This window comes from Athalia rosae, chromosome 3, assembly GCF_917208135.1.
Source record: "Athalia rosae chromosome 3, iyAthRosa1.1, whole genome shotgun sequence".
NCBI classification, from domain to species: domain Eukaryota; kingdom Metazoa; phylum Arthropoda; class Insecta; order Hymenoptera; family Athaliidae; genus Athalia; species Athalia rosae.
Genome location: NC_064028.1, coordinates 20,568,749 through 20,579,946, shown reverse-complemented (window position 1 = coordinate 20,579,946; position 11,198 = coordinate 20,568,749). Strand labels below are relative to the sequence as shown.

The 11,198-nt window shown below is 38.1% G+C and overlaps 1 long non-coding RNA gene across 1 annotated transcript; it reads left to right on the top strand.

The window, feature by feature from the left end:
* Positions 1–6,758: 6,758 nt before the first annotated feature.
* Positions 6,759–9,891, top strand: LOC110116799. The gene is made up of 3 exons (XR_002305470.3): positions 6,759–7,804; positions 7,938–8,214; positions 8,289–9,891. It is a non-coding gene; the product is annotated as an uncharacterized LOC110116799 (long non-coding RNA).
* Positions 9,892–11,198: the final 1,307 nt, after the last annotated feature.

The following is an 11,198-nucleotide window of genomic DNA, read 5'->3' as shown; positions in this document are numbered from 1 at the left end:
AATTCCTGTGGCAAAATTTACAACGGCCAAGGTATAAAAATATCCGGGCGAAAGGATTTTTTTGTCAAGAGCAACATTTTTATTTTTATTTTTTTTTTTTGTGTCGAAAATATAGATACGTATATATTTTTTGGTTTTTTTTTGGTTTTTCGCGAGACAGGAGCAGGTGAATCGGTATAGTTTTGCCCCGGTTGGAAAATCGAACCCTTTTCATATCCTGGAATCTTTGCTTATCCATACTCACTGGAATTTGTTTTGAAAATCGGTAAAAACGAATCGAATAATTCTGTGAGTTTCGGTCCCCAGAAAAAATCAGTGAATTGTCTCCCGCGCAAGAACGATTGATCAATTTTTCTCAGGTAAATCGAATCGCATCCGGAGACCGAGAGGTACGAAATAATCCGACGATGATTCGTGATTCAAAATGACGAAAGAGAAAATCGAATGTTCTCTTACGGTGACCGAGAAGTAAAATCGAAAAATTCTTTTCACCATCTTCGACAACGTTGGAGGATAAAAGAGCAATTCCCTAATAATTTCGGTTCAGTTCGGTTAAATTCATCCTTTCAGTTGAGCTGTCTACATAGGATACATGTATTCACCGTATGAAAATTTACGTAAAACGGTGTGCAGGTTTATTACATATGTGTATTCTATGGTATCGGTGTCAATCCAATCAATGGTTTATTAACCGACGTGCGAACCAGAGAGAGAGAGAGAGAGAGAGAGAAAGAGAGAACCAGAGAGAGCGAATTGAACGTACGATGCGCTGCACGGGGATGACACGAGAGGGAAAACAGAATTGCATATATATTGCAAGGATGCATTATATACCTACGGCAGAAGCGAGAGAGTACCAACGTCGAATACATACCTGGATAACGTCTACGTATTGCCATGTTGCATAAATAGTGGTGGTTTGTTTGGAGAGAGAGAGAAGAATACATGCACATAGACATCGCGGGGCACATGCATCCAGTTCACATATGTGTACGTATATAATATTGAATAGACCGTCGTCTATCACATAAAGCAGTAAAATCTCCACATTCGTATGTATAGTATACACATAGCACACGCACAAGAATATTATATCTGTACGGTCGTATGTATCGTGATTTTTCTACATACAATGGAACGCGAACTGCGATCACCCCCTCCACCGATCACGGCGCGGGGTACCAAAATATGTGGAAGGGATTTGAAAAAACGATGAGAAATAAAATAAAATCAAACGGTAAAAGGAACGAAGAATAGAAAAAGGAGAGGATGATAAAAAAAAAATAAAAAAAAAAAAGATACGGAAAAAACGGTGAAAAAAGATCGGGGGAAAAAAAAAAAGAAGAAGTAGGAAAAAAAGTGACGGAAAGTACCTACCGCGCCCGCATCACGGTAGAATGAAGAGTGGGTCCGGGGTATTGGCCCCGCGGTATTGTTTCTCTTCCCTATCTCTGAGGGATATCGGTTATTGGAAATCTCTATTTTTATAGGCCACAAGGCTCTCTTCCGGTTATCCAACGTATTCTACCTTTATAGATGTATAACTATGCCTATATTATATAGCTGACGCGCGTGTATATACACACATAGGTGCTGGTAGGATTGCTGCAGACGGAAACCACCACCGCCAAAAACTCCAACACCACTTTGAATAGTATCTTTTTTTTTCACTCTCGTTCGTTTTTTCTCTCTCTTTGCGTGTGTGTTCTTGGTTGTTGTTGGTTTTCCCTTTTTTTTCATTGTTCCTTTTGATTTTATTTTAGTTTTTGTTGCATTTGGTACGTAATCGAGAAACGATCACGCCACGATTGACCCGGATGGATACCTTGAGCTGCGTGTTTAACGATGGATGCGATTTTTTCTATTTCTTTCTTTATTTCCCTAGTTTTTTTTTTTTTTTCTCGTGTCGCACTTCGTTATTTGAAAATTTTCTTTTCAACAAAATTGATCAGAATAAAAGAATCATCGTGAATTAATTGATCCGAGGTGAAACATTAGACGGGATCAAATGATTATATCCGTTAAAATGTTTCTTGAAATCTTCTTGTGTAATATTTGGATAATTTTTTGTCAGCTACACAATCTGAGGTAGATCTTTGTTCTCTTTTTTTTTCTATTCTAAACTAGTTTAGACTCCAGGAAGAAATAGGAGGGGAGCGTTTAGATTGGTTCAGGTAACGTCCCACTGACTCGGCTTTTGTCGCAAGGGTCAGCCTTGAGGGGATCTTTGGTCCCACGATCGTACCTGCACGGGTTTTAACCTACCTGATATGTCTAGTAGGGATGAGTAGAAGTAGAAGTAGAAGTAGAAATATGAAAGTTTACCGGGCTCATCTCGTACGATCGGCATCATGGACGGGGTCAGTCTGCCAAGTGACCTCGCATCACGGTCATCGCGAAGGATACGCGGAAATCAAAATTCCACAGAACGCCGCTATCATTCTTCGTTAGCTGATTTAATTCGCGATATTCGTTTATTCGTTAATTTTCTTCATTTTCTTTTGCCCCAAGGTGAGAATTGATAATCAATTACGTAAGTGAAACGAAAATAGGTGGTTGATTAGATAACGACAACGAAATTAATTGACACGACGAAGCGAGAACCAAAAAAGCAAAGAGAAGGGTCGATCGGAAGAAAATCTTTTCTTTATTTATTTTTTTTTTTTGTTTCATTTTGCTCCGCGAATCATCGTCGAGTTGCTTGATTATGAAATTGATTAACGATTGTCGTTACAATCAACGTGTTCGTTAATTATGCCTATGCAAAGATGATTCGGCTAGATCGTGTATAGGTATTTTGCAACGTATAGCGATGGAATTGCAGTTACGTATAAACGGGTTATTATGTGTTAGCTTAGAGACAATTAATTTCGATTGATTGTGAATACACGTGAATTTGACAGCTGAGATGACGTGGTTACCGAGTTGGTAGGAGAATTTGCACATGTTATTGTTACAAGCCGAAAAGTATGGTGCATAATACCAATTACTCCCTCCTTAGCCCCCGCCCCGATTCGAACTCCATTCGATTTTAATTGATCAGTCTCATTATCCGTTCGTTGAAACGTTCGATCTCCTATCGGGAAATTTATCGTAAGATCCGAGCGAGCCTGAATTATCGCCGCGCGACGACCACCGACGGACGCACCGTCGAGAGCGAAAAATTTCAATTTTTTACCTTCGAAATCAAAGTCTTTCTGTCATTGGACGGGATGATTTTTCGGGAATTTTATTTCGCTTCGTCCGTGGACCAGCGGATGATCATTGACAGAACTCCAATTTACGGTTTGCTAAAATCATTTTTCAACATTTTCGTAGGCAGAGCGGAGAGAACGGTCGACCGCGCGCGCTCCAACGAATCAAATGAAATAAGCGAGTTAAAATAATATTGGCGAGTAACGGATTTTGTGAAGAAAAATTTGACAAAAACTAAATCATAAAATCGTACGTGACAGTTAATATTCGCTTTTTGGATACTTTTTTACTTTTCGTTTCAATATTGGTAAAGAAAAAAATTAATCGAGTCCGATGCGATACTGTTCGCATTTTTTAACTTATAGTTCGGAGATTCGCGCGATTATTATCGCGATACCATCACGGGGTAATATGATACGGTAAAAATGGTGGAATAACAAAAAAATAAAATTAGAAAACGAATTGATTGTACGATACAAAATAACGAAGATACACCGGGATGTAATCCGGTAACAACAAACCGATAATTAGTTTTCCAACTTTAATAAGCATTCGATATGAAGATTTGCCCTTAATTTGAATGGGCATTTTCACGTATAAACAATAAGCAACGAAAAAATAAAAGAGCGCATCACATGAAGCGAATTAGTTGAAGAGTTTCAGACATCGGTTTCACGTATCTTATAGGTAGATATTTGTTCGCCGACAACTATCAGCGTTATTTTTTAGTTTGCGTATAAACATTCACTTTAATATGTTATTTCTTTTATTTTTTTCTTTCGGCTTTGATCGAAATCCGACGGCAGAAGCGGGAATTTTTCGCTGCAGCGACGCTCGGCCGAGCACGTTCGTATGCAAAAAAAAAATATTGGAAATCGTAACTTTTGTTAGCAAATTTAACGACTTATCACACTTTTTCCGCTGCTCGGCGTATTGCCTAAATTTTGAAATAAAGTTTATCAAATTTTTTTTTCTCTTTTTCTCACGTCACAATTTCATCCAAGTATAATATTCCACGGCGACGACGCGCGCTCGCCACGCCGTCGGTCGACGGAAAATCTACGAAATTGTCGCGGCATCAAAATTTTTTTTATATTTTTACCACGCGAATGGTTTCGTCAAACGGTTCGACGAATTATTGACTAATTTGATCGAATTTTTTTCATCGGGAACACAATTTTTTTCGAAGAAAATCGTCAGCCGCCGGAAAGAATTCTCGACGCCAATAGGTGAAGCTTCGCGAGCACGATTTCATTCCAAATTCGCTGAGGACTCAGCCAAAGAAAAATGTAGATTTTGGAAAACTTTGATACGTCATATCCTGCAAATAGTGTACGTGAATTATTGTCAATTTCTGCCAATGTAAACCGATAGAAAATGTAACGAGCTTACCAACGTATTTCTCACGACACTCGCCTGCATCGGATTTTTTAATTTTTTTTCTTCAGCGAAAAAAATGTTCCTGATATTCGATAGATCCACATTCGCAAACAGCGCATGGGTATGTTCGATCGCGGGGTATAAATCACTCAAATTATGCTTATAAAATTGCGGTCATCGTATTTCGGGGATAAATTACTCGGTATTGACAAGTCACAGCAACAGATTAAAAACAAAAAAAAAACTACTTTTTCAATAAATTCCATTTCCTTCTTCTATTTGTCTATTATTCGTTGTTTCGCTTGTCTGGTCAGTGCAATTAATGAAAAAAGAAACGAAGAGTGAATGTAAAAAATATTTCTCTTTTATTTCCGTGCAATGGCGCCAATGAAAAATATTACCGTTGCATATTGCAGTATATACATGCCGATAGAAAAAAGTGAAACCAAAATTATTTCAGATACAACAATATTCGCAGCGTTTTAACGAATCAAGTTTGTAAAATCGATTGATTCTCGTCGAAGAAAGGTGAAAACAATATGACGCATAGGTATATATCGTGTTTTATGAAAGAGTTCGACGAACAGCGGATCGAATTGTATTCTGGACATTTTATCTTTGACGATCTAATTCGATTTTACATATTCAGACAAACACCGCTCTGTCTTTGAATAATATAATTGTGTTTTGCTGAATGAATGAAATAATGACGAACAAAATAATTATATAACAAACGGTATAAGTGAGGATATGACGCTGGAGGTGGGCCCGAGTTACATTGAATAAATTAAAATTAGGCTAAAAATCGTTGACAAAAGAAGGATAATATCTCATTGTTACCGTTTTTGGCGTTATGGCTGGACAATATTTCAAAGTATAATAACAGACAATGGAAGCCATCTTCCGCGAGGTTGGTAACCGACGCGCGTTGCTACCTTCGTACACCGTGCCTGCCTACCTACCTACCTACCTACCTACCTACCTACCTACCTACCAACCTACGCCTATCAACAAAGCCCCGTTTATAAATACGAATGTATATATATCTTTATATACCTACGTAGTAGTACGAAATCATTTAGCATTTGGCTGCGCCAAGCGAAGTAAAGCGATTCTGTAAACAAAAGAACATTTGCGTATTCACAAAGCGGCGGCATAGCCACCACCGGTGCTCCTCCGCTCTACGTAGCTACGTACCGAAAATTCACCCGCCTCGCGTTTGCCGTTACTCCTGGTCTCCGCGACGTCCGCCAACATCAGCACCGAAAACCGGTGGGTGCGGCTAACGGAGTTCGAATCCAGAATCCCGATCAGGATTACGACGAACGGTAATGCTACCGGCCATCCTTCGCGGCGGGATTCAAAAAACTCATTGTGTATATAACGCGTACATACGTGTACGTGAGTGTTTGTACCACTCAGGCCGCAATCTCCCTACATTTACTCCAATTCCGAAGCCTCCGCTGCCGTTGCCTCGATCTGCATCACCAACTCCTCAAGGATTATACAGGATCAAGCTTTGTATTTTACATTTATGATTCTTCTTTTTTATATTTCTTTGATCTCCGCACACTTCGCCACCGCCTGGCGTAATACCTCGTTGCTTGTTAGACGCGATCACCTTTTTTTTTTTACTCTTCGAGAAAATATCCCGTTTTCAAATCTTCTCATAACGTTCGCGTATCCCTCTGGATTATACTCCCGATGATCAGAGAATATTTTTTCAGGATTTTGTATGCATACACTTTTTTCTCGTTTTTATCTCTCTTCCCTTGTTTTTTTTTTTTTTCCCCTCTTTGCGCCATGCTCGCTCAAAAGAAGCGAAGTACCACCGTGAGAGCGAAAACTTCGAAGGGCAAATATTTCTTCAACATCGTCAGCATGTACGGCGAAAAAACCCTTCGCGTGCCGCATTCATATGTATATTTCCACGATTGTTTGCTCTATACGCCATTGAAAAATCATGTGTCAGAAGTTTTGAAAAAAGAAAGGACGAAAAAGATGTTGAAAAAATCAAGGTAAAAGAATTTTTTTACCAATGCGAAACGAGAATACATATTTTCTTATTCGGTAATTGAACTGTGTGAGATGATTTTTATCGCAGGTTTTTTTACGGGCGAAAGACGAAAATCTAAAAAACAGATATAATCGGTAGCATCTGAAACGGAGAGATTATCCGAAAAAACAAAAAATTTGAAGTTTCTGTTTGAAAATATAGTCAGAAATTCTATTTCCGTAGCAAAGACAAAATATATCTTCAAATATCAGCGAATCTCGCCGTCGGAAGTATTCGTTTCGTCCAAAAAATGATCCCTGAAAATTTTCAAAAATCAAGACTTGCGTGACATATTCTACAGTACCTTCTCATACCGTAGAAAGATTTTTTGCGAAATTTTTTTCAATATTTTAGTGAAATAATGCAGTTTTTACAAGCGCAATGTCGATATCTATTCAAATATGTCGAATAATGTCTGGAAACATGTTCTAAAATGTTGGTCCCACTGTCTTCGTTGTGTAATTATAAAAATTTCGAGTTTTGAGAATATTTTCCAAGGATTTATTTCGAAATGCGGCCAAAAATTTCACTTCTTCGTCAACGGCCACCACCCGACGGCGACGCGCTCGGAGCGTAATTCTCACGTCGCGCGCGCCACGGGTTTGTTTCGTGAAAATAATCGTTTTAAAATGAGATAAATTAGCAAAAAATTAGCGAAACATGTTCCCAGATGTCTGCCGAATCCGTAGAATCGCGTCACTGATCGATATTCACATTTTTCGAAATCATATCAGCCGAAGTAATCACCCAGCGCGCTGCGACCAATCGACCGTAGAACTTTCTCTCGTAAAATAAACTAGAAAAAAATTGATTTCAGAAGATTTATCAAGTTAGTTTCTTTCTTTGAATCCCATGAGTGATTTCCTGACGAATAACCGCACTTTTATCACGGATTTTCGAGTACACCAGGTGAATTTTGAAGTTTAAACGGAATTTTTCCCTCGTCACATGAAGTAAAATGAAAACTCTTTCTTCCGATTCATTGAAAAAATTATTCGTTTCTATATCCATGGTAAGCCCATACGACACAACAACAAGTTTATTGTTATAGGTAGAATTGTCCAATCGCGGTAGGTACCACTTTCGAACGAATTCAAGCTTATATAAATTTGAAAGAATCAACGAAATAAATTACATCGGATTTTCCGTTAGCGTGTCAATTTTAATTCCCAGGTAATTATGAAAAAATAATTGTTATTTGCCTTATTCAAATTTATTTACATCACGTATATAGCGCGGTAAAATAATTATCTGTTTTGAATATCTAGAAAAAATTATATTTTTAATTGTTTGCATTTCAATTTAGAAAACCTTTGAAAACGAAGAACCTTCATCGCGTGATAACAACCGAATACAAACGAAAAAACAAGAAAAAATCAAAAACAAAAACACCAAACCGAACAACAGAAGATTAAAAACCCAAAAAGGTGCAGAAAAAAAATCAGAATCGAAGAAAAAGAATAAAAAATACCCAGTATAATTGGAGTAAATTCAGCAAGGCTTCTGCCAGCAACCCTTTCAGGCACACAAAATGGCGACGGGTACCGCCCTCGTACAAAAATTAGGCCTCCTTCCATTACGAGGTAAAAATTTACATGAAAAGAGGAACTTTTTATGCTAAAAAGTTTACAACATTTCATTTTACAATCCCTTGTAGCTGATCCAGTGGTACCTGCAGAAACGCCATCGTAAGTATACCATAGAGCACATACCTTTGTGCATACAATATTTATTTAATTATCATTTCTCGCTGTTTTTTAGACGCGTGCAGATGTATTATTTATTTATTTTTCGGTTTTCTTCATCTTTGTAAATTTTATTACCATTTTTTTTTGCTTACAATTTCGTATCATCTGCACATTATGCTGTAGGAATAATTATGTAAAATAAAATAAATTCCTCACATACGTAGAATACATCAGCCGGTTATGGCGTCGTCGCGGTTCAGATACGTAAAGAAAGAAATCAATACTTTGCGTCTCTGCATTTTTTTTTTTGGACTTTCTTTTTTCATTTTTCGAGAGTGAGACAGAGAGAGAGAGAGAGAGAGTTTCCCGTTCGTCGTACGTGTCACGTAGTGTGTTATTTAATTGAGAAATTTCATTATGTTCACCATCACTTAATTTCATATTAAACTTTGTTACAATATATATATGTACTATACGGTACTTGCAGGACACGTCTCAAGTCATTATCAACGATTTTCAAAATGTCAATTGAACGTAAACGTTACACGTATCATCTTTTTCCCTCATTCCTCCCGCTGGACACATTTTTCAGTTCTTGCGAGCGCAAAACTAGTCATCGAACGAGGTGACCGGCTACTTTCAATACCGATGTGAAATGACGTTATAATTGACTGAAAAATTCATTCATTATATTTTATGTTATCAGTTGGAAGTGGTGTGTCGCACGTACACGTCAGTATTACACATAGGTATATATCTAGCTATCTCCATAGACTGGGTTCACCCATATACCTACTACTGTTATAGGTGATAATTGGTTGTTGACCTTCAGCATTGACCTCAAAGCAGGGCAACTGCACCGCCACTCTATATACGTATACCTGAACACGTGTATGCATATATGCAACGGTACATAGAATACATCTATACAAAACCCATACATTGTCGATACATATACCCATAGTCGCGGCAGAGCTATTAATCGATTGGAATATTGTCACTGCTACGGTCAATTCGATCGATATTAAAGCATCGATGTATATATATATACATGTATATATATCCTCGATGTTTTATCGCGCACAGATGTATGACGTGTACAAATATAAATGTCTCCTCGTTCACTTCCCTCTTTTTTTTTTGTTTTACCTTTTTTCTTTTTTCTTTTCTTTTCACGGCAATATTTCGAAATTTTTTTACGATCACACGTAGCGATACGTGTCTACATAATAACACTTCACATCGATGTCCATAAACAGTCACTTTTATTCAAATACGCATGATACATCATTACATTTTGGTACACATATAGATTTACCTTTGATGGAAATATATTGATAACGCTCCCAGACCGAAACAATCTTCGGTACATAGCGATATCTCGTACTGCTCGATTTTCGTAACATATTTATTTTTGATTATTATTGTTTCCATCTTTTTTGTCCGTCTCTCCTGCGGGTCGGATATATTTTTTCAAGCCATGAGCGGTAATTTCACGAGTACGTATACGCCATTTTGTGAAACGCACAGGCGGTGGTAACTCCGCATTCTTTTCTCCGGGATAAAATACATTTCGAGCGATATGGTTGAAACTTTGGAAAAATAAAATTCCGACGAATTGTGAATCGCATTAGTTACATCGTAATTTTGTCGGACATCAGATTGACAATGATCTGTTTCGAAAACATTGTTTTTTTTCTGCAACCGTTTTCGGGGTCACCTCGTCTTGCGGTCCGAAGTGTGTGACGTAATATGTTTTGCGAACGGTGCGATGTGACGATAGAAAATTCATAAAAAAATTGAAAAAAAAAAGAAAAAAAAAAAAAACAACAGGTATGGAAATGCAGGAATATTAGCAAGCAGTTGGTGTTCGTTCGGTCTTGGCAAGGAGCCGCTGTTCCCGACAGCACATTCATATCGTGAAAACCGACGCCGCCCCTGCAGTAGCAGCAGCACCACCACCAGCACCAGCAGCACCAGCCCAACGACCACCAGATTGTAAGTTTTTGATTAGCGATCGTTAATTATCATCCGACGCATTCGAACCACCCGCATTATGGAGTAGAACGATTCACGTATCTCACTCGTAACATGTGATTATTTTCCTATACCTGGCTGTATAATCGTTTTGCAAAAAGTCGAAATTTCCACTCGTCTACGATGGGTGAAGTTTTTTTTATTTGGCTGTTTCAATTTTCGAGCTCTCCAGGATTCCTCCTCGATTTTCAATCGGTTAAATTTTCCGATCAGACACCTCCGCTGTACGTATATACGAAAGAAATCGTCCGAGCGGATTCCACTCTCGATTTATACAGGTAAAGGAGAACGCGTTCGAATCAATTTTTTTTTCTCGAGACGATTCATCGTCGTCCACGAGCAGTTCTTACGACTGTAATTATACAAATAATTCAACGCATATATCTAAGGTACACGCGTTACGTGATAAATCATTCCGGTCCATTACTCGAATGATAGAATTTCTCATAATTTCCATGGAAAATATTCCGTGGAGGGAAGGTAATATATCCCTGTAAGATCTGCATGGCCGGGGGTAGGACATTAAGGATAACAAATGAGGCTCGAGGTCCTCCCGCAGGACTCTTCCGACTCAGGACCCGGGAATGAAAATAAGTGTTTTTCACGTCTACTAAATCCACCCCCCAAAACCCACCCACCCCTTCTGGGCAAGAGATTAATTTTCTTTTTTTTTTCCTTTACCCCCAACACTTTTTCTCCCGTTTCTCTTTTTCTTTCCTTTTTTTTTCTCTCACTCTCTCTCTCTCATCTGCGAAAGACTCGCAATGTTTTTACGTTTTCTGTCAAACTCGAATATCTTATAATTAAAATATAATAGAGAAGGAATTCTTCTCTTTTTTGTA